The 25,267-nt window shown below is 40.4% G+C and overlaps 1 protein-coding gene across 3 annotated transcripts in view; it reads right to left on the bottom strand.

Annotated features, from left to right (window-relative positions):
• Nucleotides 1–23,873, bottom strand: part of APC (APC regulator of WNT signaling pathway) — a 96,220-nt gene extending 72,347 nt beyond the window's left edge. For 2 of the 3 annotated variants that reach the window (XM_072360558.1, XM_072360560.1), the window contains exon 1: nucleotides 1,098–1,194. The gene's annotated coding sequence lies outside the window, so the exon portion shown is untranslated. Of the gene's footprint in view, nucleotides 1–1,097; nucleotides 1,195–23,450 lie in introns of those variants that run through there. The other variant, XM_072360559.1, reaches the window with a different exon arrangement.
• Nucleotides 23,874–25,267: the final 1,394 nt, after the last annotated feature.

The raw sequence follows: 25,267 nt of genomic DNA, 5'->3' as shown, positions 1-25,267 counted from the left end.
CCTGGAGACACCTTAAACACACAGAAGAGCCTGGTTGCAGGAAACTACTTTCAGTGTGTATGCTTATATGTATTTTCAAAGAGCCATAATTCTGATGACCTACATGGAAATCTTCTAACTACATTAGCAATAAGAGAAAAAAGGAACTAAGTAATAAGAACAAGACTAAAAATAATAGCAGGGAAAATGCCAAGGAATGCTTTCAACAGAACAAACATCACATGCAGGAAGAGTATTTGAAAACCGAGATTAATCCATATTGTACTATTCATATATGTACACAAATACACTGACAATAGACATACACAAGCTAAGAAGCCGTATGTTTCCTGCTATGCCTTAAAAAGGCATCCATCAGTGTATGACTATCCAGATCGAGCGAGTCAAAATGGGCTGTGCTGATCCCTTGAAGAACATTCTGTCAAATGAAGGATGCTCCTTACAGCCGATTGCCAGGAGTCCTACGTGTAGGTCACGAGAAAGGATGTTCAATCTTCATTATGACAATAAATACGATAAAATAATTTGGCCACATATGCGTCCTCTAAGAACCATCACGGATTTTTGCAAAAGGAGCGTTCTGCTGGCAGTGACCTAATTACCGGAATAAAAGCTGCACCTCTGACAAAGAGAAAGAAAGGACTCACTGCTTCATACATTATTTATTAAGATTTCCCTCGGCATTCGGGTTAAATCTCGGACCCAAGCATCTCTTTGTGATGTTAAACCAACGTGCAAGAAGTCAGCGGCTCCTGGCTCCCCGCGGCTCAGCCTCCCGCCGCCCGGCTCCCCGTGCAGCCTCCGCTCGGCACCGACAAAGCGGGGCCGCAACCGCCGCCCCCCGCAGGGAGCCACCCCGAGGCCTCGCCGCGGAGCGCAGCGGCTTTTGTGCCGGTGGCGGGGCCGGCCCGGCTGGCAGCCGCCCGTCTCCTCGGATGCCGCCCGTCCCCCTTTCCTGCGGCACCGGCCCTTTCTCCCTGCCCTGTTTTTCTTGCCACAAAAGCTGCGTTCTCCTCCCCGCCCGCCGCCTCCTCCGCCTTGTCAGCGCCGCGAAGGGGCACAGCCGCGAGCCGCCCGGCACGGCTGCCCGCACTTACCCCATGGCCGCGGCCGCCGCGCCTCCATCCCGCCGCTAGCGCCCGGCCCGGCCCGGCCGCCCCGCTCCGCCCGCGCCCAGCTGCTGCGCCAGCGCCGCGGCCGCTACGGCCCCGCCGGTCACGTGCTGCCCGGCGCGGCGGCGCGGCCAATGGCGGGGAGCGCTCCGAGGATGTGCCCGCCCCCCCCCCGCCGCCTCCGCGGGGAACAGCTGCGCCCCCGCCCCGACCGCCGCCCAACCGCCGCCAACAGGGCCGGGGCGCGGGGCCGCCGGCGGACGGCGCGGCCTCTACGGATCCGCGGCAAGGGCACCTTCCCGCAGCAGGCCCGCCCCGCCGCAGCGCTGCGTACCACCGCCGTTGTTAGCGCCGCGCCGCGGTGCCGGGCGGACGCACGCCGCGCTCGGCTGCAGATGCGCCGCTCGCCGCAGGCAGCCCGCAGAAAGGCAGCCTCTGCGGCGACCGCTGGCCCTCCTCCCAGTACGGGGCACCGTACGGCCCGCAGTGCCGCCTCATCCCGCGGACCGCTCCCCTCACGTAGCAGCGCAGCGCCCCGCTCGTACCGCAGCCAACGCACCGGCTCCTACAGAGCCGCTCGTTGGAGGGGCACCGCACGCACAGCTTCTAAGGCTGCCTCGGATTCATGTGTGATCCCGTAAAACACCGTTTTCGTGTCCTTTTCTGGTACAGGGCTGGGACTGCACGGTAATTTACCAGCAGACCAAATACGCACACACTTAACTCGTACAAAACGACTACAAGAACCAGATCAGTGATAAACGCTAGGGAAAAAAATAAAATAAAAAACCACGTAAGATAACAGAATCACAGAATGACCCGGGTTGGAAGGGACCTCAAGGATCATGTAGTTCCAACCCCCCTGCCTAGCAGGGCCACCAAACATACACACCCACTAGATCAGGTTGCCCAGAGCCCTGTCCAACCTGGCCTTGAACACCTCCAAGGACGAGGCATCCACAACCTCCCTGGGCAGCCTGTTCCAGGACCTAACCACTCTCCTAGTAAAGAACTTCCCCCTAACATCCAACCTAAATCTTCCCTCTTTTAACTTAAAACCATTTCCCCTAGTCCTGCTATTATCAGCCCTTTCGAAGAGTTTACTCCCCTCCTGGGAGTAAGTTCCCTTCAGGTATTGAAAGGCTGCAATGAGGTCACCCCGCAACCTACTCTTCTCCAGGCTGTACAAACCCAACTCCCTCAGCCTGTCCTCATAGGGGAGGTGCTCCAGCAAAGCAAACAAATAACCAAACAAATCGACTTGTGAAACGATGTCAGAACTTACTTCCAGAACTGATCTCCCTCCCAAGAGAAGAACGTAAAGAAGGACCATTGAAGACAAAAGCCCTGCCTGCTCAACTGCAGAGGAAGCAGTTAACTCTGCCATACCTCAGGTCTTTGAATTCACAGTCCTTCATTTCCTTTACACAGATAACAGGTAATAAAAAGGATGCTCATTTAAGAAAATGTAGCTCAATGTAGAAGACTGCTTTGTGGGAAAAAAAATGCATTAAAGCCTTTTAATCCTCTAGAAGATGTGTTCTCAAGTAAACCCATCAGCAGCGCGCTCCAACTTCACAACAAACAGCACCTAATACATCACACTGGGAAAAGTACAACTGTTTCTTAGCAGGAGACAATGCCCTTCTTCCCTGTGGCATCCCATGTAAATTATGGGTTTCTTTATTTATGCAAGTGGACGCAGGAGTAGATTTGCTCATCAAAAACATGCATTCTCATACACCTGAGGAAACTTCATTCTTATCGTAACTTCTTTTATTTGTATGAAAATAGCAGGCTTATCATAACTCACGGTTGGGACCACGCAAAATTAAAGCACTAAATTCCTGTGTATGAATGTAAGCAGTTGCACCACATACTTAAACCACAACTTCCACTTCAGCCGTTTCTTCCTGGCTTATTTTTCCAGCGATAGAAGACAATACTCCACTCTCAAGAAAGATGCTCTCTACCAGGTAGCCTTCAGGACTGAAGAGGCAGAATAACATTATCTCATGTGCTGGCTTCAACATGGCATCACACAAAATCCTATGACTTCATCAGCATGCTTAACTACACAGATTCTGACAGGTGATAAAGCATTTTAAACAAAGTTAACAGGACAACATCCAAGGGAGTTTCAGACTACATGATTTGTTACCTTTGTTATAAACCTTCAATTAATTACAGCAATGGCTGACATCCTAGTTTTTGATCTCTTGATCAGTTTCTCCTTAGACCTGGATATACTACAGAGACTGAATTAGTAATCCCTCAGCTGTAACAAGTTATCAAATCAGTGGTAACAGGTCTCAAGCCTATAACCCAGACAGGCATTAGACCTAAAGTCAATTTACCATGATATATATACCTCAGTTCTTCTTCAGAAAAGCCAAAAATGCTCCCAGTTGTTACTGCGTGTTTTTCTCTATCCTAAAATCATTTAGGTCAGAGTGAGCATTACACTTAAATGTACACATCTCAACACTCATCAGTGGACAAGATGTTGCAATGTAAGAAACAACTCACATACCAACAAAGTTCATCACAAAATGGCTTTAAATCATGTCACGTTGCAGTTTATAACTAATTTCAGTGTGCAAGTACCAGAGAATGATGCCAGAGAATAGATAGTTCTCAATGCTTTCAAATAAAATACATACTGCAACCTAAAAACTAAGTTGGAGAAGTGGTGATTTTCACTACTTCTTTCTAGGGTCCAAAATGTGAATATTGAAGATGAAATGCTACATAATGGAATACATCCACACAGTACACACAACATACTGCATTTTCTGCAACTCTGAAAAACTCGTGATTCCTGGTCTGTGAAAAGATTCTTGTTAGTCCTGGTGCTGGTTAGTCTGGTACTCCGCTGTCACTCAAGTCTGATTGTACCCTGTGCCGAAGAGAAATGTCAGATTCACTGCTCAGCATGAAGTTCTATATTTATTCATGGAAGAAGTAGAGCTTAAGCAGAAGCCCAGATTCTCTAATAGATTCTGCCAACATGACAGCTGAGTAGGAGACAAAGCTTTCCCTTCTTTCCTCACAATGATGTCTATTCTATTCTGATTCGTTTGAAAATGGCATCTTATAATTTACTTCCTGTGCACTTGACTCTGATACAAAATCCAACATTAAATGAAATTCAGCTTAGTATACAGAGATAATAATCTTCCTCATGTTGTGTACTGCAGTTGTGCAGAAAACCAATATGCAACTAAACTAGTAAACAGTACTGTGATACATACTCCATTCCATTTCAGAACTGATTTTTAATGTACAGTATTGGCACCTAACGGAACAGACACCAATAAAACAGCATTTGATTAAGAAAAGTCAGGCTCCCAGAGGGAAAAAAAAAAAAAAAAAAAAAAAGCTTTGAAAAAAAAATTGTGCAGGGGAAACTCTTGCAAATCAAAATAAACTATGAGGCATAAAGAACACATTGGTTTTCTCATTCTCTTGAAGATACCAGAGATACCAGTGTCCGAAACCAAGGCACATCAAGCAATACATGCTCAGTACAACTTCAAAGCCAATAAAAAGAACAAAATCTCTGCACTGTAAGATAACAAATCCCAGAAACACAAAGTTTTAGCGTCAAAAAATCATCAACCCAGGTTCAGCAGCTCAAAATGCAGTTCTTCATATTATTTTGAACTGGATCCCTGCACTGCACCTAGAACAGCAAACAGCCAGGCAGGAGTTAATAAGCAATCTTTTCATAAAATACTTGATACATCTGTATACTACTTTCAAATTCACCACACGTGTATAAATCCCGTTTGAGACCAAAAATAATTTTAGCCATAAACTCAATTATTTTTTTTTTTTTAACTTCCTTACATGTCACCCAAATCTACTACCTGACACCAAACAGAAGCTCTCAGCAGACTGAGACCCACATGTTTCTGAAAACATAAAAGACATCCTCCCAAACATATACTTGCTTCAAAAAAGTCAAGACTATTACAACAGAAAATGCAGTAAGTCTTCTGGGTTTAGACAGTTTAACCATAACTGGTCTTGTGTCTTTACAACCTTCCTCTTTCCAGAATACCCTCTTCCCCAGAGGCTTTTCACTATTTTGTATATTTAAAGCAATCGTATCTCATTTTTATTGATATCTCATGCACAGCACTACTTCAGAGTCTCAGCACAGTGAGCAGGTGAGATAATGAGCTAAACTCTCCCTGTTGCCAGGCACTGTGGTTATTATTCACAAACGTGAAACGCAGCCTCACCAGTTTGAGATATCATCTTCAGAACTTCATTACTTATGGAAGTTTTACACACCAACTTAGATCAGTTTGCAACCTTTAGAAAGACAGTACAAGCAGACTTTATTAACAAAATGCACTGAAAACACTTTACATCCGTTTAACATATTCAAATCTCACCTTAATACAGAACTTGATAAACTGTTATAGCAGCTGCTATAACCAAAGATTGCCTCCTTCACCTGTAGTTTAAAAATCACTGAAGCAGAACATGCTCTCTGCTTTTCACTGCCTTGGAAACTGTGAAGCTGATTTCGCTTCTCGCTGCTACACTAAAACTGAGCATTGTTCTTTGTGAGCTCTGTCCTTATCACATGACTAAGACCAGGAATAGTTTCTATGTACACACAATTCTGATCCTCATAACATCCTCTCCTCTAACAACATTGTTTCTTGATGGTGTAGTGCTATCTTCCTACTTTGTCCATCAGGTTTCTTTGAGAAATACTGCATGCTATTTCCCCATACAAACGATTTCAATCTATTTGAAGAAAAAGGTTTCATAAGGATCAAGAAACTGTAGTACCATCTTTCTCATTAACATGCAGAAAAGAATGGAGAGAAAACCCTCTGTTCCTAATGTATCATTCAAACCACGTGCACTCAACTTTTCCAACACTGGTCCTACAGAACTAGGCACAAAACTTCTGACCTGAATATAGAGAATTAGACAGTAAGTTGTTCTTGTGAGATTTTGTTATGCTAATGTACTAAAATTTCACTTTTGATTTTCAGAAGTTCCTGAGCTTGAGAAGATTCTTTCATAAAGATCTGTCTTGCTCAAGGTTATTTAACAACCAGAATGTCATATAACGTAGCATAAGTTGAATGAGAAAAGTAATGTATTCCACCTAATAATCTCATAAATAAGTGAGATTCACAGAAAGATATCACCTATTCTTAAAATCCATTACTAGGAAATGCCCTGTATTGTTTGCCAGTTCCTCGGTTTGTTTGGAAATACTGTACTCTGGAGATATTTCCCACTCACACTTTCTTCCTTCTCAGTAATTCTTTCCATCTGCATGAAGGTTTCTTGTTGAAAATTAAAAAAACCCCAAACACACACACACACACACACACACACACAAGCCAAACAACCAATCAACCAAACAAACAAAAAAAACAGCTTTAGGGAGAAATACTGCTTCATTTTGCCCATGAGTTAGATCCAATAAGGTGTTATAGGTCAATCTGTGATATTACAGATAAAGCACAGATACAGGTTGGGCAGAGAATGGCTTTAGAGCAGCCCTGAGAAGGATTTGGGAGTGTTAGTTGATGATTCAATGTGTGCTGGCAATGTGCACTTGAAGACCACAGGGCAAACACATCCTGGGTTGCATCAAGAGAAGTGTGACCAGAAGGTGAAAGGAGGTGATTCTGCCCCTCTACTCTGCTCACATGAGACCCCACCTGGAGTACTGCATCCAGTTCTGGAAACCACAACACAAGAAGGACACTGAGTTGTTGGAGCAGGGCCAGAGTAGGGGGGCAGAAAAATGATCAGAGAACTAGAACAACTGCTCTACAAGGACAGGCTGAGAAAGGTGGAGCTCTCCTCAGAAGAGAAGGTTCTGGGGGACATTATAGAGGCCTTCCGTACCTGAAGGTAATTACTCAGATACTCTAAACATAGTACAGGAACAATAATGGAGGAGGTCTGTATAGCAAATAATAATACAAGAAAACTTGACCATACACAGACACATTCCTCTACCTGAGGTGTAAAAGGTGTATTAAAAAGTATGGCCAGGAGGTCAAGGGAGGCAATCCTCCCTCTCTACTCCACCCTGATGAGGTAACACTTAGAACATTATGTCCAGCCCTGGGCTCCCCAGTTCAAACAAGACAGGCATCTCCTTGAAGGACTGCAGCAGAGGACAACAAAGATGATGATAAAGGGCCTGGAACATAACCCATGAGAGGAAAGGCAGAGTAACTTGGGTCTGCTCAGCCTTAGGAAAAGATGACTGACAAATGTTTATAAACATCTAAAGGGACATGGGAAGCAAACAGATGAGGCCAGGCTCCTCTCAGTGGTGTGTTATGATAGGACAAGAAGTCATGGCCTAAAAGTTGAACATAAGTACCACCATACTAACATGTGGAAGAACTACTTTAGAGAAAGGCTCATGGAGTTGGAACACATTGCCCAGAGAAGTTGTGGAGTCATCTTCTATAGAAATATTCAAGACCTGTCTGGATGTCTACCTCTGCAACATACTGCAGGGTACCCTGCTTAAGCAGGGGGGTTAGACTCTATGAGGTCCCTTCCAACCCCAGTGATTCTGTGATAAGGAACCCCCATCAGGCTTTGTGTTCCATTTACTATGGTTTCTCCATCTTCTAATTAAGAATGCCACAGTATCCCTTGCATTTCTTCTGCTTCAGCTCTTTTCAAGTATGTAAAGTAGCTTACTGTATTTGTATTGTAATTACCACTTTTTATTCCAGCCACACCTTGAGGTTTTTTCTTTCTTAGCAAGATGCATGTTACCTTTCCAGCCTTCCCTCTATGTTTTTAGGCTCTTTCTACAGTAAGAAAGCACAACATTCATGAGATCTCACTTCTAATCGACCTTAGAGTACAAATCTTTGCCAGACTTTTTTCTGTTCAAATATCATCAAATTGAGCTGTGAAACCTGGGCCTCAACTCAAAGACACCAGTAGAAAGTCATATCGATACTCAGCTCTACCTCAGATGAAAGGCAACTCAGATGCTCAACACATACCTATACATCAGCTCACACCTTCTCAAACATACTGCAGATATCTTCATTTTACCTAACACTAATGATCTTCATTATTTTACAAACATTTTTATATATGTGCAAATGCAGCAGTCCTTTACAAAGAGCTGTGTCAGCAACATAAAAGAAATGCAACAAATAAAAACTGATGGTGCTTATTCAGTTCACTAAAAGGACGGACTCTTGCAAAAATTGGAAAAGACTGAAAGGTTTCTTGATTTTCAGGTGTTCCCCCACCCCCAGCTGCAAGCCAGGAAACTATCATTTGTACTATGTTCAGAAATTAAGTCCATACTACTCAGAAAAACCTGAGTTGACTTTCAAGTTTGGTTTATTCTGCCTCATTGATTCATGTACACGCCCATCTTCTCATTCCAAATCCGCAGAAAGCTGAAGATTTACTCAATTTCTGGAGCATCTGTAGTGCTGAATGTATTCCATAAGGGAGTCCACATTGAGCATACCTCTAGGATTCCCTACAGAAAATGTTTCACGATAAAAATCTCTTCCCTAGCAGACATCCATTTTATTTCTCCTTTCTTCCCTAACTGGTCTCTAGAGCAGAAAAAGATTAAACATTTACAGAAGGATCAAGAATTTTGTATTTCCCCTTGTTTCACAGAGAATACCAGGCTCTGGGTCCGTCTTGACTTCACTACAGTGACCTTATGTGAACAAAACACTTCATCTTAGCATACGGCTCTTAGCTGTAGTTCGGCTTTTGATTGTTACATTCTTACCCATGGCTGCACATTCACCAGCTGCTCAGTAACAGATTCAGACCCTGTAGAAGAAACTGAGTACACAAACAGAACAGCTACAGTGGCCAGAATTACATGACAGAGCAACAATTTTTACATTTAGCATCAGCCATAAGAAGATGGCATTCACATCTGCAAATGACAAATAGATGAATACATTTGCAAATGGATAATCAGAATCAGTTCCTAAGTATACCGAGGTTACCAGGAGGCCACTACAAGGAACACAGTGCTATATGGTTATTTGAGCTTCATAGGTAACCTGTGAGCATCCCCAAACCACACCACTCTGACAAATGGAAGCACTGTCATGGCTGTTGGAATATTTACTTTTTTCTTCTCAATTGTCTTTTTCAGTCTCTCCAATGTTTGGTTTGAACCAGATGTTCTTAATGCAAGAGTTGATTTCTTGTAAGCATTCTGACGTTTCAGCAGTAATAAATCAGTTAAAAATCTATTTAGCTGAAGGCCATCAACCTGCGCTATACCCAGGACATCGAAAAGGAGAAGAGGTCAACTTTTGTGGAATCCTGTAAGCAAAGACTTCTTATAAAGAGGTACAACTAACCATCATTTTCCATGTTTGCAGACACAAAAAAGTTTTAGCGATTAACTTCATCATAGGCACCTACAGGAAAAATTCTTGAATACTCCCATATTAAGAAAATACTGCAACAAAGTCTAGAAGCACCACAGAGATCTTCCTCAGTCATAGCTTTTAATTACAATCTTTTAAAACTCTCACATTTGAGCCCCAGAGGCTCTTCACTGACAACTATGTATTAGGGAAAAAAAATAAAAAAATTAGAAAATAAAAAAAAATCAATCTAAAAACTGTCCACTCCAAAATAAATTGCTGACAACAAATCTGAGGATACATACATCTGTCTTTAAAATCTCAAAATGAATAAATAAATAAAATCCATGCTTTAGTATACAACAGAAAGTAACGACTTTCAGCTCACAACAGGACCACAGGTTGGCTTAATCTTATAGGTAAGATTTAGTCGTTTAGTTTACAGAGTGCAACTTAATCAATTAGCAACAAAAACGTTTTCAATATACAAAAATAAAGAAATAGCTTAAGTCTGTTACAGAAGTTTAAAGGGCTCCAGTAGCCAGAAGCCAGGCAAACTGGAACTGTATTTTCTAATATCCGTGTAATAAATAAAACACAGAAGCTCAGTAGGAGCCTAAAAATAAATACTTTGTTTCATCTTTAAGTCCACAAGGTGTAATAAGGCATTCATTTAAGAAATACTGCTTTTCAATGTACAGTATCTTTCATATAGAGGTCATACTGAACAGCACAGATTCATGGTGGGCTTTAAATGCACAACTGATTTAGCCCCTCAAGAATGCAATTCCATGCCATGTGTATACAACAATGTGTTGCAATAATTACAGCCAAGTCTTACAGTATAGATTTAGCTGTCAAAGTCTGGAAAAAGAGTCCATTTTCTTTTTTATCCCCCTCAGCACCTTCATCACTGGCTAAATTATACAGAGCTCTTGGGAAGCAGCACTCCTCCAGAATGGACATGATCCTACGTACTGCAACGCATCCCAGAAGCACCTGGGCAGCACAAGGTTTTCTTGCTCACATCCACATAAATTCAGACTCAATTAAGACTTATGTAAGATTTTTGGTTTAGTTTTTTTTTGTTTGTTTGGAATGTCACTCTCTTCAACTTATTTATTACATTAAGAAAAGCTTCCTTGGGTAACTTGGGTTTCAGTCCCTTAGGGAATGGGTTGTGACACAATCCTTCAAGCACTGGTGGCATACTAAGCATCTTTTTCTTCTCTTGTGCATAGCTTAGTGGATGTTTTTAAAACCAAAATCCACCACTTCATTTCAAAATGAGGGCTTATGGTGCTGGTGCATACAAGAGGAGACACTGTGGGTTGGTCTGTTTATCTTTTAGAGTTCAAGTCTTTATCTCTGTAACACCAGTGAGGTTGAAAAACAGACTTTTCAATCCCATATTCCGGGGGATTTTTTTTAGGTAATACCCAAGAAGCCTAAAATCTTAGGACACCTTCTTCTGATAACAAAGGTTCAGCTCACTGAACAGTCAGAAAGGAACAAAAATTCAAGGTGAGATGTATGACTCAGTCTGTTCAAATCCTGTCAATTCCGACAGACTACTCTGTCCTGTACGTGATCCAGTTCAGTAGAAAAAAACACAAAGTTGAAATACTCATTAAACCTCTGGGCATACTGCTTCCAGAAGCAAGATTTATACATGCAACAGTAATGCTAAATGAGCTGTAATTTTACAGCTCACAAAAAGCTAGCTTTTCTATAGCCCACTCTTCATCTTAGAAATCAATATGCTACTTCAAAAGAGGGGGAAAAAAAAAAAAAAAAAAAAAAAGGAAACAGCAACCAAGGCAGACTCTATATAAACATTTACTGCCATTTACTATTACCCAAGTTATTTCATAAGAATATTGGGGGGGGGAGAGAGATTAAAAAAAAAAAATCAAGGGAAGAGGAAAAGAGTTGATGTTTATGCCTGAGTGCACATTTGAATGCCAGCTTCCCTTCTCCAGCCTGGACCCACTACCACCAGCTACTCAGTTTAGATGATCAAGATAATGGAACTGAATATGCACTAAATCTTAGAACCACACGAAGCAATTTCAAAACCAAAGTGTATAATATTACAACCCTTGAAAGTCTCAGGCTAACGTACCATATTGACTACAGCTCCATTTTCTATTTCAGATTCCAAACGCTATCGAAAATGTAAAGGAAAAGCTCTAAACACAACTATATTTAGAGGAGATCTCTCTATTGCTATGTGTACTAAAAGAACACTTTCCTTTTTTTCCTCCTAGCTTATGTTCCCAGTACTTTGACCTTGAATAAAGAAAAAGTGTCTTCAAAGATTCCAAAGAAAGTCAGCTAAAACATGAACCTCAAACAGCTGAGATTCAAGGAAAACCACAATCAATAATTAGAACTTCCTCCTCAAAATGGTTTGCTTAGTTAAGTTATACAGAACAGTTTTCAAAGAGTAGTAGCTACTGTAACACAGAATCCTCGACTAGAATTTATATTACTTCAGTGTTAGAAGTCAAGTCAGTTCAGTTTAAATTCAGCTCATAATGAGTATTCCTGATTGAACTTCAGTAACCATAAGATGTGTTATTTTACAAAAGTAAAAATTTCAAATGAAACATTACCATGGCGAATTTTGCACTGAGATCACAAGAATTTTAATCACTTTCTAATGGAATGGAAGGGGCTTATTTCTCAAGCTAATTACTCCAGGGGGCAGAACAAAGAAATCTTCACAGCAGATATTTGTTCTGACAAGGATGACACATCAAGAAAGATTGGACACCATGTAAAAAAATCTCTTCTGTCACATGAAGAGAGTCCTTCTGCAGTAACAGAACCGTCAGGAACTGAAATATTCTTAAGACTATAGATGAACTGTGCCTTTCTCTCTTCCTGCTTCTTTGATTTCCCTGAATATTTTACTCCATCTTGTGACCAAACGTGTCATATTAAAAAAAAAAAAAAAAAAGTGCAGCATTCATTGTATGATACTCATTCATCATGTGAGCAAACATGTAAGTGATTAAAGTCACCTGGATGAGTGATGTGATTGGAATGCCCAGACAAGCACTCACTATACAGAAGGTAACACCTACGCTTCAGTCACAGACTAAAGCATGACTACAACTATCAAGTTTAAACACTTCCACAAAAGGCTGTACAGTATGAGTTCACTAAAAGACAAGTGAGCTACAAATGCAACAGCTTTCAAGTCTACCTCTGGCAGATACTGTCATGTTCTTTTATTTACTTTGCATCTCCCAAAGAAAAAATGTTTCCATGAAGCATGCTATTAGCATTTGCCAAACTTCAGCTTACACATCTGAAGTCTAAAGGCTGCAAGCAATGTTGTTGCTTCAGACTGGAATAATGCCTCTAAGGATACAAGGTTTGCCTAATAGTTAATTCTGAGATTCCTGCAAAATAATTATAAAATAATTTGAAACATACAGAGCAGAAGCAAGAATGATAAAAAGCATTACCCATGTATGTTTATTGTACCATTTGTAATGAGCGTGAATTGAATAAAATTCTTCAAGCAGTATAGGCCAACTGCTTGAATGAACAATTGTCTTTGCAAAGAACACCAACACTTGCAAGTCACAAGTCAGAAATGTCTGAAGCAGTGAAAACCTCAGTGAACAAAGAACAAATTTGTATGTTCCTATGCAGAGCAGTTGACTTTAAAGGCAAGAATATAACAGTGGAAAGTTAATGCAAAGCTAGTCATGGTAACCAACATGCCAAAAGCAGATGCTTTTCCAATATTCTTCTAAAAAGTTAGATAGAACTTTCTAAAACATTTAAATAATCTTAAAAATAATCAGCATAGCAAATTACCACCATGCTTTGCTAGTTTCAAGTCTTCCTCAATGCACACTCTACCACACAGACTCTTCGCTACCTTTGTACCATTGAAGGCCCTATTTCATTAGTAAAGAAAAGATCTGGACATCTTGCTTACAATAAAATTAAGAGAGAGACTTGGAATAGTATAAAGACAGTCATGCACTTTTTCATGCAAATAAAGCAATACACAAATCCACTGGTTTTAGAGGAAGACAAGGTCTCTTTCTCTATTCAGTTCATTCTTTTCAGCTTCTAGCACTTGAAACATTTTTTGGAAAAGGCTTTACGAATCAAGTCTAGTTCTCAAGGTCTTAACAAAGACATTTAGACATTTAATTAACAAGCCATCACTTAGACTGGCATCTAAATCTTTTGTCAGAGACCTAATTCCATGCCAATTCAAACATCCTATTAGTCTTGTATTAACTAACTAGAACCCTCATAATATTCTGGCTACTGGATAGCACTCGCATATATTAGCACAACAGTGAGCAAAGTCTAACTGAATGCAAGGACAGATTTACTGTGTACACAGTAAATTTTAAAGGTTATTTCTAACATCCTAGAACAATATAATAACCACTTTTATTTATGAGCTGGTACTCAGGCATACTCTGTGTTTCCTGGTGACCAGAAAGCAATCAGAATGACACCCAAGTGAAAACAAGATTTGATTAAATTAGAACTGTTTCACTGATTCCAAACCGAGTTCCAGATCTTCAAAGTTTCTGGAGCTGATGCTGAACAAAATTTGGAGACTTGCACAAGTGAATTTAGCACCACTATCCTATTGTGACATTACTATCCTGAGTCATATTCAGAACAAGGAATTTAAACTGATAAATATACATGACAATATATATATGAAGAGATAAGCTATATTTGGAACCACAGGATGAAATGGAATAGCTGATGTCCTTTTTGAGCCTTTATTTCTAATTAAGACCTATCATTTCCACAGAAATCACAGTAGCAAAATCCAAAATGTAGAAAGTGTAAGACCAAAGGGCAGGAACTCCTGATTTCTATTGTTGTAATTCTGGAAATCGTAACTTCACAGAAGTTCTAATCGCCACTCTACTTGACTGGGCTAGAATCAGAGTTCCATGAAGGAGTTGTATTTGAACTAGGGAACAAAATCCCAACATATTAGTTCTACTGAAAGAGGAGAGAATATGAAGACTGATTAAAAAAAAGCCAATTTAGTTTTGTTTTAAAAGAAACAATATGGAAGGAATGTGGTCATTCAGTTAGCCTCAGAACCTCACTTCACTCAGCACTGCATACCGACATTGCCTTTCTGGCAATATCAGGTGCCAAATGGTGCCAATAATTTTGTCAGTACAAGTGCTCCTACTTCACAACTGTAGATGAGGCTAATGATGCCAAAAGTTAATCCTACAGTTTTCTGTAGTCTAGATTCTCATATATTGCACTAGCCAGCAGCCAACAGTTTTACCAAACTCATTTCACATTTAAGTCCCTCATGATTAATACAAATTAAGATGACATGAGCCCCTGGTTTGCAAATTCTGTGAGAAAAAGCTTAGAAAGAGCAGAGATTTTGAACACAGAACTTTTTGCACAGCCCATAAGAAGCTGAAAAAAAAAATCTCTGTGAGAATGCAAGCATTTAACTCCAGAAACTCCATTATTCTAGATATTTACAGTGTTTCCTTTGTGGAATGCCTAATTCAAATACTTAAACCTGTTTCCTCCTCACACTTAAACAAAACAAAAAACAAAACAAAACCCACAACGAAAAGTTACAGTTCAAAACAACATTAGCCTTGTACACTTCCTAATGCAGTAACAAACAACCACATCTAGTCCTTTCACTTACATGCTTTATGCATCATAAAGGGAAATTTTCTATTTCAGACTCCAAAGACAGATTAAATAATTCCTCCCTGAAGCTAGCAGTAAGCTGGAAGAGGATTACCGAAGAACTCAGAGAATACACATTTCTCACTAGGAATGGCTGTTAACTTTTCTATCTCATGAAAAATGAAGTGCCTATCTAGTTGATGCCTTCATTGAATATCTAGAAGATGGAATAGCCACAGTATTCACTAAAATAAGTAGACTGCAACATGATACAACAAAGATGAAATCATATGCTAGATCATCTACAGGCTATATATATTTTCTGAATAGGCAACAATACTGTGAAGATCATCACTTCCTCCAGCCTTTACAAACCATTAAGATTTCTGACAATATTTCAAAGCTTTGGAACTAGAAATCAGCTTTTTTTTTTTTTTTTTTTTTTTTTTACATGCACTTAAAAAGGGGGAAGAATCGTTTTCAACTACATCGTCCAAAATGCATCTGACATTAGATGTATTTATTTTGAAAATACCTAACTACAAGAAAAAAAATAGTTTGATCAGCACAGATCGACAATGGCAGCATTACACTAAGATGTCAGCAACTTGAAGGAAAGTGGAAATTCTCCCCAAGTCTCACATTTGAGCCTAAATCTATATGGACTATAGTGCTACTGTGATCAGTCTGTATAATCACTGAATCACAGGCTTAGGTTGGAAAGGACCTCAGTGATTACCTAGTTCCAACTCTTCTGCAATAGGCAGAGTTGCCAACCACTGAATCAGGCACTAGCTCCGACTGCTGCTCAGTCCCATCCAACCTGGTCTCGAACATCTCCAGGGTTGGGGCATCCACAGCTTCTCTTGGCAGCCTGTTCCAGTACCTCACAACAAAAAAAGCGTCCCTGATATTTAATCTAAATCTCCCATCTTTTACTTTAAAGCTGTTTGCCCTCCTCCACTATCGCTGTGTAAAAAAATTGACTTCCTTCCTGTATTTCCTTTAAATATTATAATTCCACAACGTCTCCCCAGAGCCTCCATTCTCCAGACTGAAGAAGCCCAGCTCCCTCAGTCTGTCTTCACAGAAGATATGCTCCAGCACTCTGATCATCCTCGTGGACCTCATAAGGACCCACTCAAACAGCTCCACATTTTTCTCATGTGGAGGCCCTATCCCCAGTAAATTCAGGCATTTTCATCAGATACTAGACACATACAATACAGCTTAGTAAGAAAATGAAATTATTTGATCAAACTATTTTGCTTTGTCTTCTAAAGATAAGACCTGTTTCACAGTCTGAAGAATCTCACCCTATTAAAAAAATAAAATCATGAAGCAATAAAGATAACTTTGGATGAAAGAAGGTCCAGTTAACTCATCTAGACCTTAGAAAAAATAAATGATCCTGCTTTCTAGCAGAACATTTACAAATACTTCATGACAGCAAGGAATGAAATGAACTATTTAATAAATTAGGCAATTCTGATTCCATTTTTTTTTTTTTTAATAGAGAAACATTTTTAACATGTGAGCTATCAGTGATAATTGAATGTTTCAGTGTTTCCATTATCATTTAAACTGAAGTTATTATAAAACACTATCTGGAGTCTTGATCACTACAGCAACTATTACAGTAACAAGTAAAACAATGGATTCTTACATAACTTAATTCCAGTACCACTGACTAAATATCAACACGATAAATTTATTTTATTCTAGGATATTCTTCACACGTCCTCAAACATATCCAAAGAAAGTTACAAGAATATGTAGGTACACACTAAGACATCTTAGAATTTGCATGTATCTTGTCAGTTGTTTATATACAAAACAAACAGTTGATAAGGCTGAGGTAAAAAGGTTACTCTATTCCCACACAGAGAATCTATATACACACAAGAAGGGACATTTCATTATGTAGTCCTAACACAATAGCACATACTACTGCTCCTTAAGTTGTGCAACTTGTTCTTTGGGTCTATGCTGTGAAGTAGTAGTAACTAAAACTTAACCTGATCCTCTCCTCACATAAAAGCACTAAAATACAGGTACGGTTGTTGACTCACCTGAGCTTTTCAATGTACCTGTTATGCAGCACATTCCTCAGTCTCTCTTAGTTATAAGACATAACTGCTCTTACCATCAACAGTTTTCCCTATTATCTCCTTCATATACAGGCATAACTGAAATAATATTACTCACAAACTGCACAAACTTGACAAATCTGTTCTGAGGATAAAGCTGCAAGATAAGACATGATAACCAAGAACTTTACACCCACAATGCTGCTCTAGCAGCTATTTAAAACAAACATGAGAACCATCATTACAAACATGAGAACCATCATTACAATTGTTGAATTATGAAGAAACATTCTAACAGAGAAAGCCAAAGGTCATTACAAAGTGTTTATAACAAACTGTTAGTTGTAAAAATCCCAACTCTGCAACAATAAAAATATCTCTGCTCACTACATGCTGTACTGCATTTTATTTTATTTTTTTATTTTTTTTAAATCCCCCTGGACTTCTAGGAAATAATTACAACACAAACTCAATCTTTCTAGTTTCATGCAATTTGGAGAGACAGGAATAATTCCACTGTCATAACATTTTGTTTCCATCAGAATGGTGCTTCTGCAAGGATAATGAAAGTAGCAACATGGACTCAGGACTCTGCTGCTCTTTTTACCCAAGTATGAAGTCTGTTCAGGTTTACCATACTTTTGTCAAACAAAATGTAAATCAAATGAAAGCCTGATGAGTAATTTTGAATAAGGCTACAAAAACACTCAAGATAACAGCACAGTAATTTTCACTTGTTATTTTCACTAACACGTCTGAATCCCATTTGCTATATTTTTATTCAGACTAAGATTTTTCCATATTCCCACAAAGCAGTAAAGTACTACCATACAAGAAATCATGTATCAAGAGGCAAACAAAAAACAGAACAGGAATCCACTTCAGTGCAGACAGTGACAGCTCTAAGTCTGATTCTAACATGCTTACTTAAAGATTCTAATAATTTTATTAGACAGAAGTCACCGCACTAATGAAACAGGAAGCTTGCCATATAAATGCAAACTCTAGTAAAAACTGTTAACAAAACAATCCGGAGAGGCTTGGGGGCAATATTTCTCATTTTTCAACTGAATTTCAATAAGAAAAAGCTGAAATTCTTACTCCAAAAAAATAGCTGCAAAACACATTCAGCTCATAAAACAACATAAAACTTCCAGCTTGCTGTGTAAGAACAATGAGTAAGAACAAGCATGTGTAAGGAGGAATACAGTTGAGTTTCTGTACAAATTTTACATATGGTAACTTGGAATTTTTCTGTATATATACACATATATATGGTATACAAACACCTTGCATATATAACATGACCATTTAAGAATAGTACTGCATAGCTCAAAACAGTTTTTCAGCTGATGCCCTCTAAGAACAGCAGCAATATGGGATCTCCGTAGCAAGTGTTTTAGAGAAGAGGAAAAGCTCATGTGATCCTGAAAACCTTTTTCAGTTAATAAAAGGAGAGCTAAGTCACACAATTCATCCTTTCATTTCTTTTCACTCCTGTTATACAACAATGAGAAGTCCTAGATTTCTTCCAGTTCTCTCAACATGCCAGTTACTACAAGAAGGCCAATCTATTAAACAGGCAATTCAGTTTTGCAAAACTCAGCACCTTGCAGAATCTGTTTCAAGCAACTAACACTTTCAGCATAAACTGCATAAATAAGCCTTTCATTTATATCAAATTCCCAGAAAATGTGTGCAACCTGCAAGAAAAAAAGAATCTCAAACTAAGTCTTAGGTGATGCTTTGCTGTCTCATAGGAGCTCTACTACAGACTAAGAATAAAAACTTCACACTTTCTGAAGAAGTTACAGTGTTAAAAGGGGCATCATTACTCATCTAACACAAGCCTAAATAATTTTTATTCTGAATTACAAAGTCTATCCAAGTAAGGTCTCTTTCTAGAGATTAACGTTCTATCAATTTGTGATTCAAGTGCATCCAAGGAAAACAACACTACCTTTCATACACCTCAAAATGCTATGCATGCCCAAAATTTCCATTATTTATCTTACCATTTCCATCAATAAATTGAAATACTTTCTGCTCTAGTACAACCAATTCAAAAAATGCTCTCATTTAATTTCACTTCTCACCTTCCGAAAATCAGCATGGAGGTAAAGGGAAAATGAAGGCTCTCCACTCTCAAGAATGTTCACAATTCTAAAATTTCTCATTTCTCCTAGCTAATATTTAAACAATAACAAAAGAAAATGAAAATATTCATGGACTCCTACTAATCTTTGGTGATCAGTTCAAACTGTTACATATTAGGCTGGCAATCATGGCAAGCAAGCACTAACATTGTTGTTAAAGATGCACAGGGAGATAGTGAAACATAACCTTTTTTTTTTTCTCCAGTTACACCTGATACAGAAGTTGCAGGCTTTTAATTAAAACTGAATGACAATCAACCAGCAACCAAAATTCAACAACAGCACACAATCTATTTTAACACTGTCCTAACAAACACAAGTTGTAGTCATAACTGAAGTTGATTAGAATCAAAATTCCAACAGCATTAAGTGTTAGATCATTAGAAGGGGAGTATGTGAAACAGGATTCAAAGCTTGGAGCATCTTTAGTACAACTGACACTGAGTGGATGGTGAAAATAACATGAATTTGAACAGCAGATTACTGGAAGATCTATCTGAAAATTAGTTACAGCTTCTGGATTCCATTTCCCAGCTAAATACTTGCAGACTCACTTTCACGTTGCATTTTTATACTTTCAATGGAGATTTCACTGAAAGCTAAACTCGTAAAATAATCCTAGGATAGACCTCTTCCCTTCTCACATCATTCCAACAACCTCAGTGAAACATGAAAGGTTAGTGGTGTACATTATTCTCACCAAGTTATTTACCTACATAATTTCAATACACTCATCCACTGCTTACTCATTATACAAGTTACTAGAAAGGATGCTGTGAAAACATGATAATCTGATACAAAGAAGAAATGCATTGCTTTCTACTGTTCAAACAGCAATTCAAATATAAGGCCAAACCACAACAAAAAACTGAACTTCACATTGAGTTTCAGATGGAGTGAGAACAAAATTAATGGACTTCCACTGCATAGTGCTATGGAATAACTTCTGCAGTTTACTTTGCAAGCTGAAATTATGGGATTCATACTACCCCAAATCAGTGCTATGCTTTCACATGCCATTCCTGATTTTTCAGAACTTCCTACAATAAAATATTTCTAAAAGTGAGTAATTCCTCATTACTCAACTGCCTGAAACAAGTTACCTGCTGTAGAATAGTACAAACTAGCTTGATTTATTCTAAGAATTTTCAGTCTAGCCAAAATAAAGTTAGTCAAATCAAAGTTCTTCCTCTCTTGTTCAATTATAGGATTAAATTTTATTATTCTATTTATGTTTAAACATAATTGGACAACTCTTGTACATAAAAGATTATCTGGATAATAATAAGTTCCTAGCATTCTTTACAAAAGATATCTTGTATATACAAATGCATACATATTTTTCAAAGCAGTTATGAAGTACCACAGGCACAAAATGCAGATGCTTGTTAAAAGCAATTAATTTAACAATAATACTGTTTTAAACTGAGTATCTAAAGCTTTGCAGTCTGTGGCATAGCACATTGTTTATGGCACTGCAGTTTGATAATCTAAGAAACAGCAATTGTGACATTAGTTACTTGACAAATACTCTGTGCAACAGATGCTCGTGCATCCAAACTGAATATACTTAAGCATGCACTTCATTGATTTCTTAAGGCATGTTTTTATTCTGAATAGTATTTACTACTGCAATATTTAGAAATAAAATCAAGCATATTAACATTTGGATTTCCAGAGTTCTGTCTTGTTTCTTTCATTATACCATTAAGTATAAAAACTTTTACCAAATAATCCATTTATCATTTCTTCTGGAACGTAATGCATTCAAGAAGCCCAAGTTCTCACTACATCAACGTCTTTTCTTCTCGTGGCAGAACTATTCTTTAGTCTTCATCATAAATATGGGAAAAGAAACATCAAGAAATTTGAAACCACGATCTCAAGCAATGTGGGTGTGCCAAAATGCCAAAAAAAAAGAAGTCAGGATTCTGAACTTTGGGAAAGCAAAACTCTGTTAAAGGAATTACTGGATGACATTCCCTGAGAAGCTGTCCTTAGAGACAAAACAACAAAGCAGAGCTGGCAACTCTTTAATGATACCTTTCTGAGCAAATAAAAGCTCTCCATCTCCCAGGTATAGGAAACCAAGCAGGAGAGGCAGGAAACTGTCATGTCTAAGGACCAGCTGGTCAAATTGAAGGAGAAGAAGTAGTGAAAGCAGGGATGAGTGACCTGAGAAGAGGTGTGAAAAATAGAAAGGGATTCTACAGGTGGGTCAACAAATAAATGTTAAGGAGATCGTACCCCTCTGATAAATGAGAAAGGACAACAAGTCATAGAGAAGGCTGAGGAACTCTGCAGGTTCTTTGCCTCTGTCTTCACAGTCAGTCACAGACTTCACACATCTCCAACTACTGAACAGCAAGGGTTAGGGGAGGAAAAACCCTTCCCCGCTGTAACAGAAGAGCAAGTTCGCAACCACCCTGAGACTAGATGTGTACAAGTCCATGGAGCCAGACTGCACGTGTCCCAGGGTCCTGAAGGAACTGGATGACATTGCCAAGTCCCCACGGCAGGGGACTGGAACTGGGTGGTCTTGAAGGTGTCTTCCAGTCCAAGCCATTCTATGACTCTTTGATCTCACAGCATTTACTATAAGATGACCAATGATTCTTACGTGCTCACAACTGGCACGCAGGCAAATTTCTTCAAATCCAGTTTAAAAATACAAGATTACAGCACCTGAATAAGAAAAGTTCTTCTTCTCTTTTAATTAATTATCTAATTTTACTTGACTCTTGCAAAAACGTTAAGTTATAACCACTTGAAAAAAAGCTTTCAAACTAGTGCTTCTCCACTGGAGCACAGGACAAAACAAACAAACCATCTCTTGTTCACTTTGTACTTGGAAAAGGTACTTATGTGGAATCAGCTTCTATAAAGTTTTAGTTTTTGAGGAGTTGAGTTTCCAGGACAGCTTTACCAAAATGCTTGTTTTCCCAGTTTACAGGTAACTACTATCACACTGTTCATGATTGTTAAGGGGGGCAGGACAAAAGCAGACAGATCATTACACAGTTGAAATTTGCATCTCTACTTATCTATTACCCTGTAGTTACACCGTGAAGTTGACGTTTACTCAAATCTGAATTGTTTCTCTCCACATTCAAAAACTTCTGAAACTACGAACATCAGCTGAGGTTAGAATGAATTCAGTAACTATGGTTTAGTCACACCTGAACAGATCCACCCTCACCTACAAGTTGCTTCACATCTTGTTAAGAAAACACACAACTGAAAAAGCCCCCACACACCAAATCATAGACTGGCTTGGGATGGAAGAGACAGTGAAGCCCATCCACCTCCAACTCCATGCTGTGGTCAGGACTACCACTCAATAGATCAGTCTGCCCAGGGCCTCATCCAAGCCAGCTCTAAAAGCCCCCAGGGATGGGATATCCCCAGCCTCTCCAGGCAGGCTGTTCCAGGGCCTCACTATTCTTTAAGTAAGTAATTTCCTTGTAAAATCTAACAAATGCTTTCCCTTTTCTGTTTAAAGCCTTCATTCCTTGTCCTATCAGTGCATCTAAAAAGTCAGTCTTCATCCTGTTCATAAGCTTCCCTCAAGTACTGGAAGGCCACAGGGAGGCCTCCCTGGAGCCTTCTTTTTGAAGTCAGACCAACCTAACAACTAGAGAAAGGTTTTTGCAGATTAAGGACTTCAAATCTTTTCAAGGAAGAGAGCTTATGGGCTCTTCCCCAGAACTAGTCAGTGGGCCTTGCTACCATTGCCTTCCTATTCCAGCAGCATTTCAGTCAGCAAGTCTCTAAATACTGTGGGGCGGTCTCGAATTCAAAACCAAGAAGTAAAGTCACATCACACAACACTGCCGCCACTAACAACTTTGTTGCGTGACCGACAATCCACGACCAGACTTCGAGGGCGAGAGGGACAACACCTAAGGGAGGCAGCGGTGGCGGCCCAGCTGGGCCACAGGCAAACAGCAGGAGGGGACGCGCGCCTTGGGTCGACCCTAGAAGCGCTCTGGGTGAGGGGTGGAAAGGGCTGCGGCCCTTGGAAGCGGGAACGGTACTCACCTGTCTGCCTCGCTCCGCCCGCCCGGCAGCGCCGCCGCGGCTCCTCGACGCTTCCCGCCGCGGACCCACGAAGCGGACCCCCAGGGGCGGCCTGAAGCGGCGGCCGAAGGACGCGCATACGCGGCGCGGGCTCGGCGACCGCTCCCCTCTTCACCGGCGAGGGCCGGTCCCTGCCCCGTCTCCCCAGTTCCACATTCCTGCGGCGACCTACGGGCGGCCCCAGCCTTCTTCCCAAGCGCTGCACGGTCCCAGCCCCCACAGGGCAGCCGTCTCCCTTGGGCGCGCCTAGGCCAGGCCGCGTTGCCGGGGCCTTCTGCCCGCAGCCCCAGCTCACGGCCGCCCGCCTCACTCGCTCCCCCGGACTGCGCTCCTCGCCGCCATCTCGCCCGAGGGGAGAAGGGACCGCGCAGGCTCAGACGACGAAATCCCAGCTGCGGCGGCGACGCGCATGCGCGAAGGCGGGAGAGCACCCGCCCCCTCCGGACGGCACGCACCTGCCGGGGAGCGCGGCCGGCAGCGGGGCGGGGATGGGGGCTGCGTCCTGTACCGGATCGGCGTGGGTAGCGTTGTGTTGTGTTGTGTTGTGTTGTGTTGTGTTGTTGTGTTGTGTTGTGTTGTGTTGTGTTGTGTTGTTGTGTTGTGCCGAAGTCCGCGCCGCTTCGGGAGCCTGAGGCAGCCTTTGCGTAGTGACAGAAGTCCTTCCTTGCTATGCGAAAGTCCAGATATGAACAGTTTTGAGTCCCTCTGTAAAGCACGCAGTAACCTTTCTTTTCATAATAAGAGAGAAACCTTTGAAAGATGTTAAATCCAGTAAATGAGGCTGCCTTCAAATATATTCAGTTTTTGTGTTAGGTAGAAGATTCTAACAGTGTTGAAACTAATACTAATACTAATAATGAGTGTATCTCATTCAAGAATACTGACAATGGAGGAAAGATAGGAGGTTACTTTCTTCATAATTTTCTTAGTATTTCTTAGAGTGTCTCTGTTGAAGACTTCATAAAGAAGAAATCATGAACAAGCTGAACACAAGCAAATTTAAGAAAATAAAGCAACAGTGGTAGCTGTGTGTCATTTGCAATCCCTTTGTTTCTTGAGATCCTGCAGGTAAATAAGCTGACTGCATTTATTTTACCATGAGCTACTCCTTGACATTATTTCTGGGAAGTGCTGAAATCAGGACTGTTTCCTGATTTTCCTGATCTTCCAGGAAAAAAACTAGGAAGGGTTTATGTCCTACCAGCACAGGCCTGACTAGCTCAGATCCACTGATGGTATTCCAAGCAGCAGCTGCAGTACTTTTGCTCTTCAGCTCCTCCCTGGCCCCTGTGGCTGAGCACCTGCTAGATTGCTAGTAAAGAAATAAACTTTGCCTTCTACACCATCTGCCTCCATGAAAGGGAGAGCAAGTGACTGTATCAAACTTCAGAGCTAAACTGATTCATACAGGATAAAGAAACACAAGAGAAGTGAAAAAAACAAAAACAAAAACCAACAACTAGCTATGATTCTCAAGAGATCTGTCTGTAGCTGCTCTAAATGGTTCCATAAGGAAGCATACGCTATCAGAAATCAGCAGGAATTTGCCCTAGCTGTGACCTCTCCTTTCCCTCCCATCCCTGCCTGTGCTGCTGCCTTTGTCCTTTCTAGAAGTAAACATGGGATTTGCCTGTGTGCTTGCTGCTGGGGACTCAGCTGAAAAAAATGTAAATCATATGCCACAGTAACATAAGAATAACAAACTAGAACACGTTTCTTGACATAGCTTTTGAAATAGTCTGCTTTCTCATCTTTTCAGCTTGCCAGCCAGTCACTCT

Source organism: Excalfactoria chinensis, chromosome Z (genome assembly GCF_039878825.1).
Source record: "Excalfactoria chinensis isolate bCotChi1 chromosome Z, bCotChi1.hap2, whole genome shotgun sequence".
In the NCBI taxonomy this organism is placed as follows: Eukaryota; Metazoa; Chordata; class Aves; order Galliformes; family Phasianidae; genus Excalfactoria; species Excalfactoria chinensis.
This window is presented reverse-complemented; position numbering and strand designations above follow the sequence as displayed.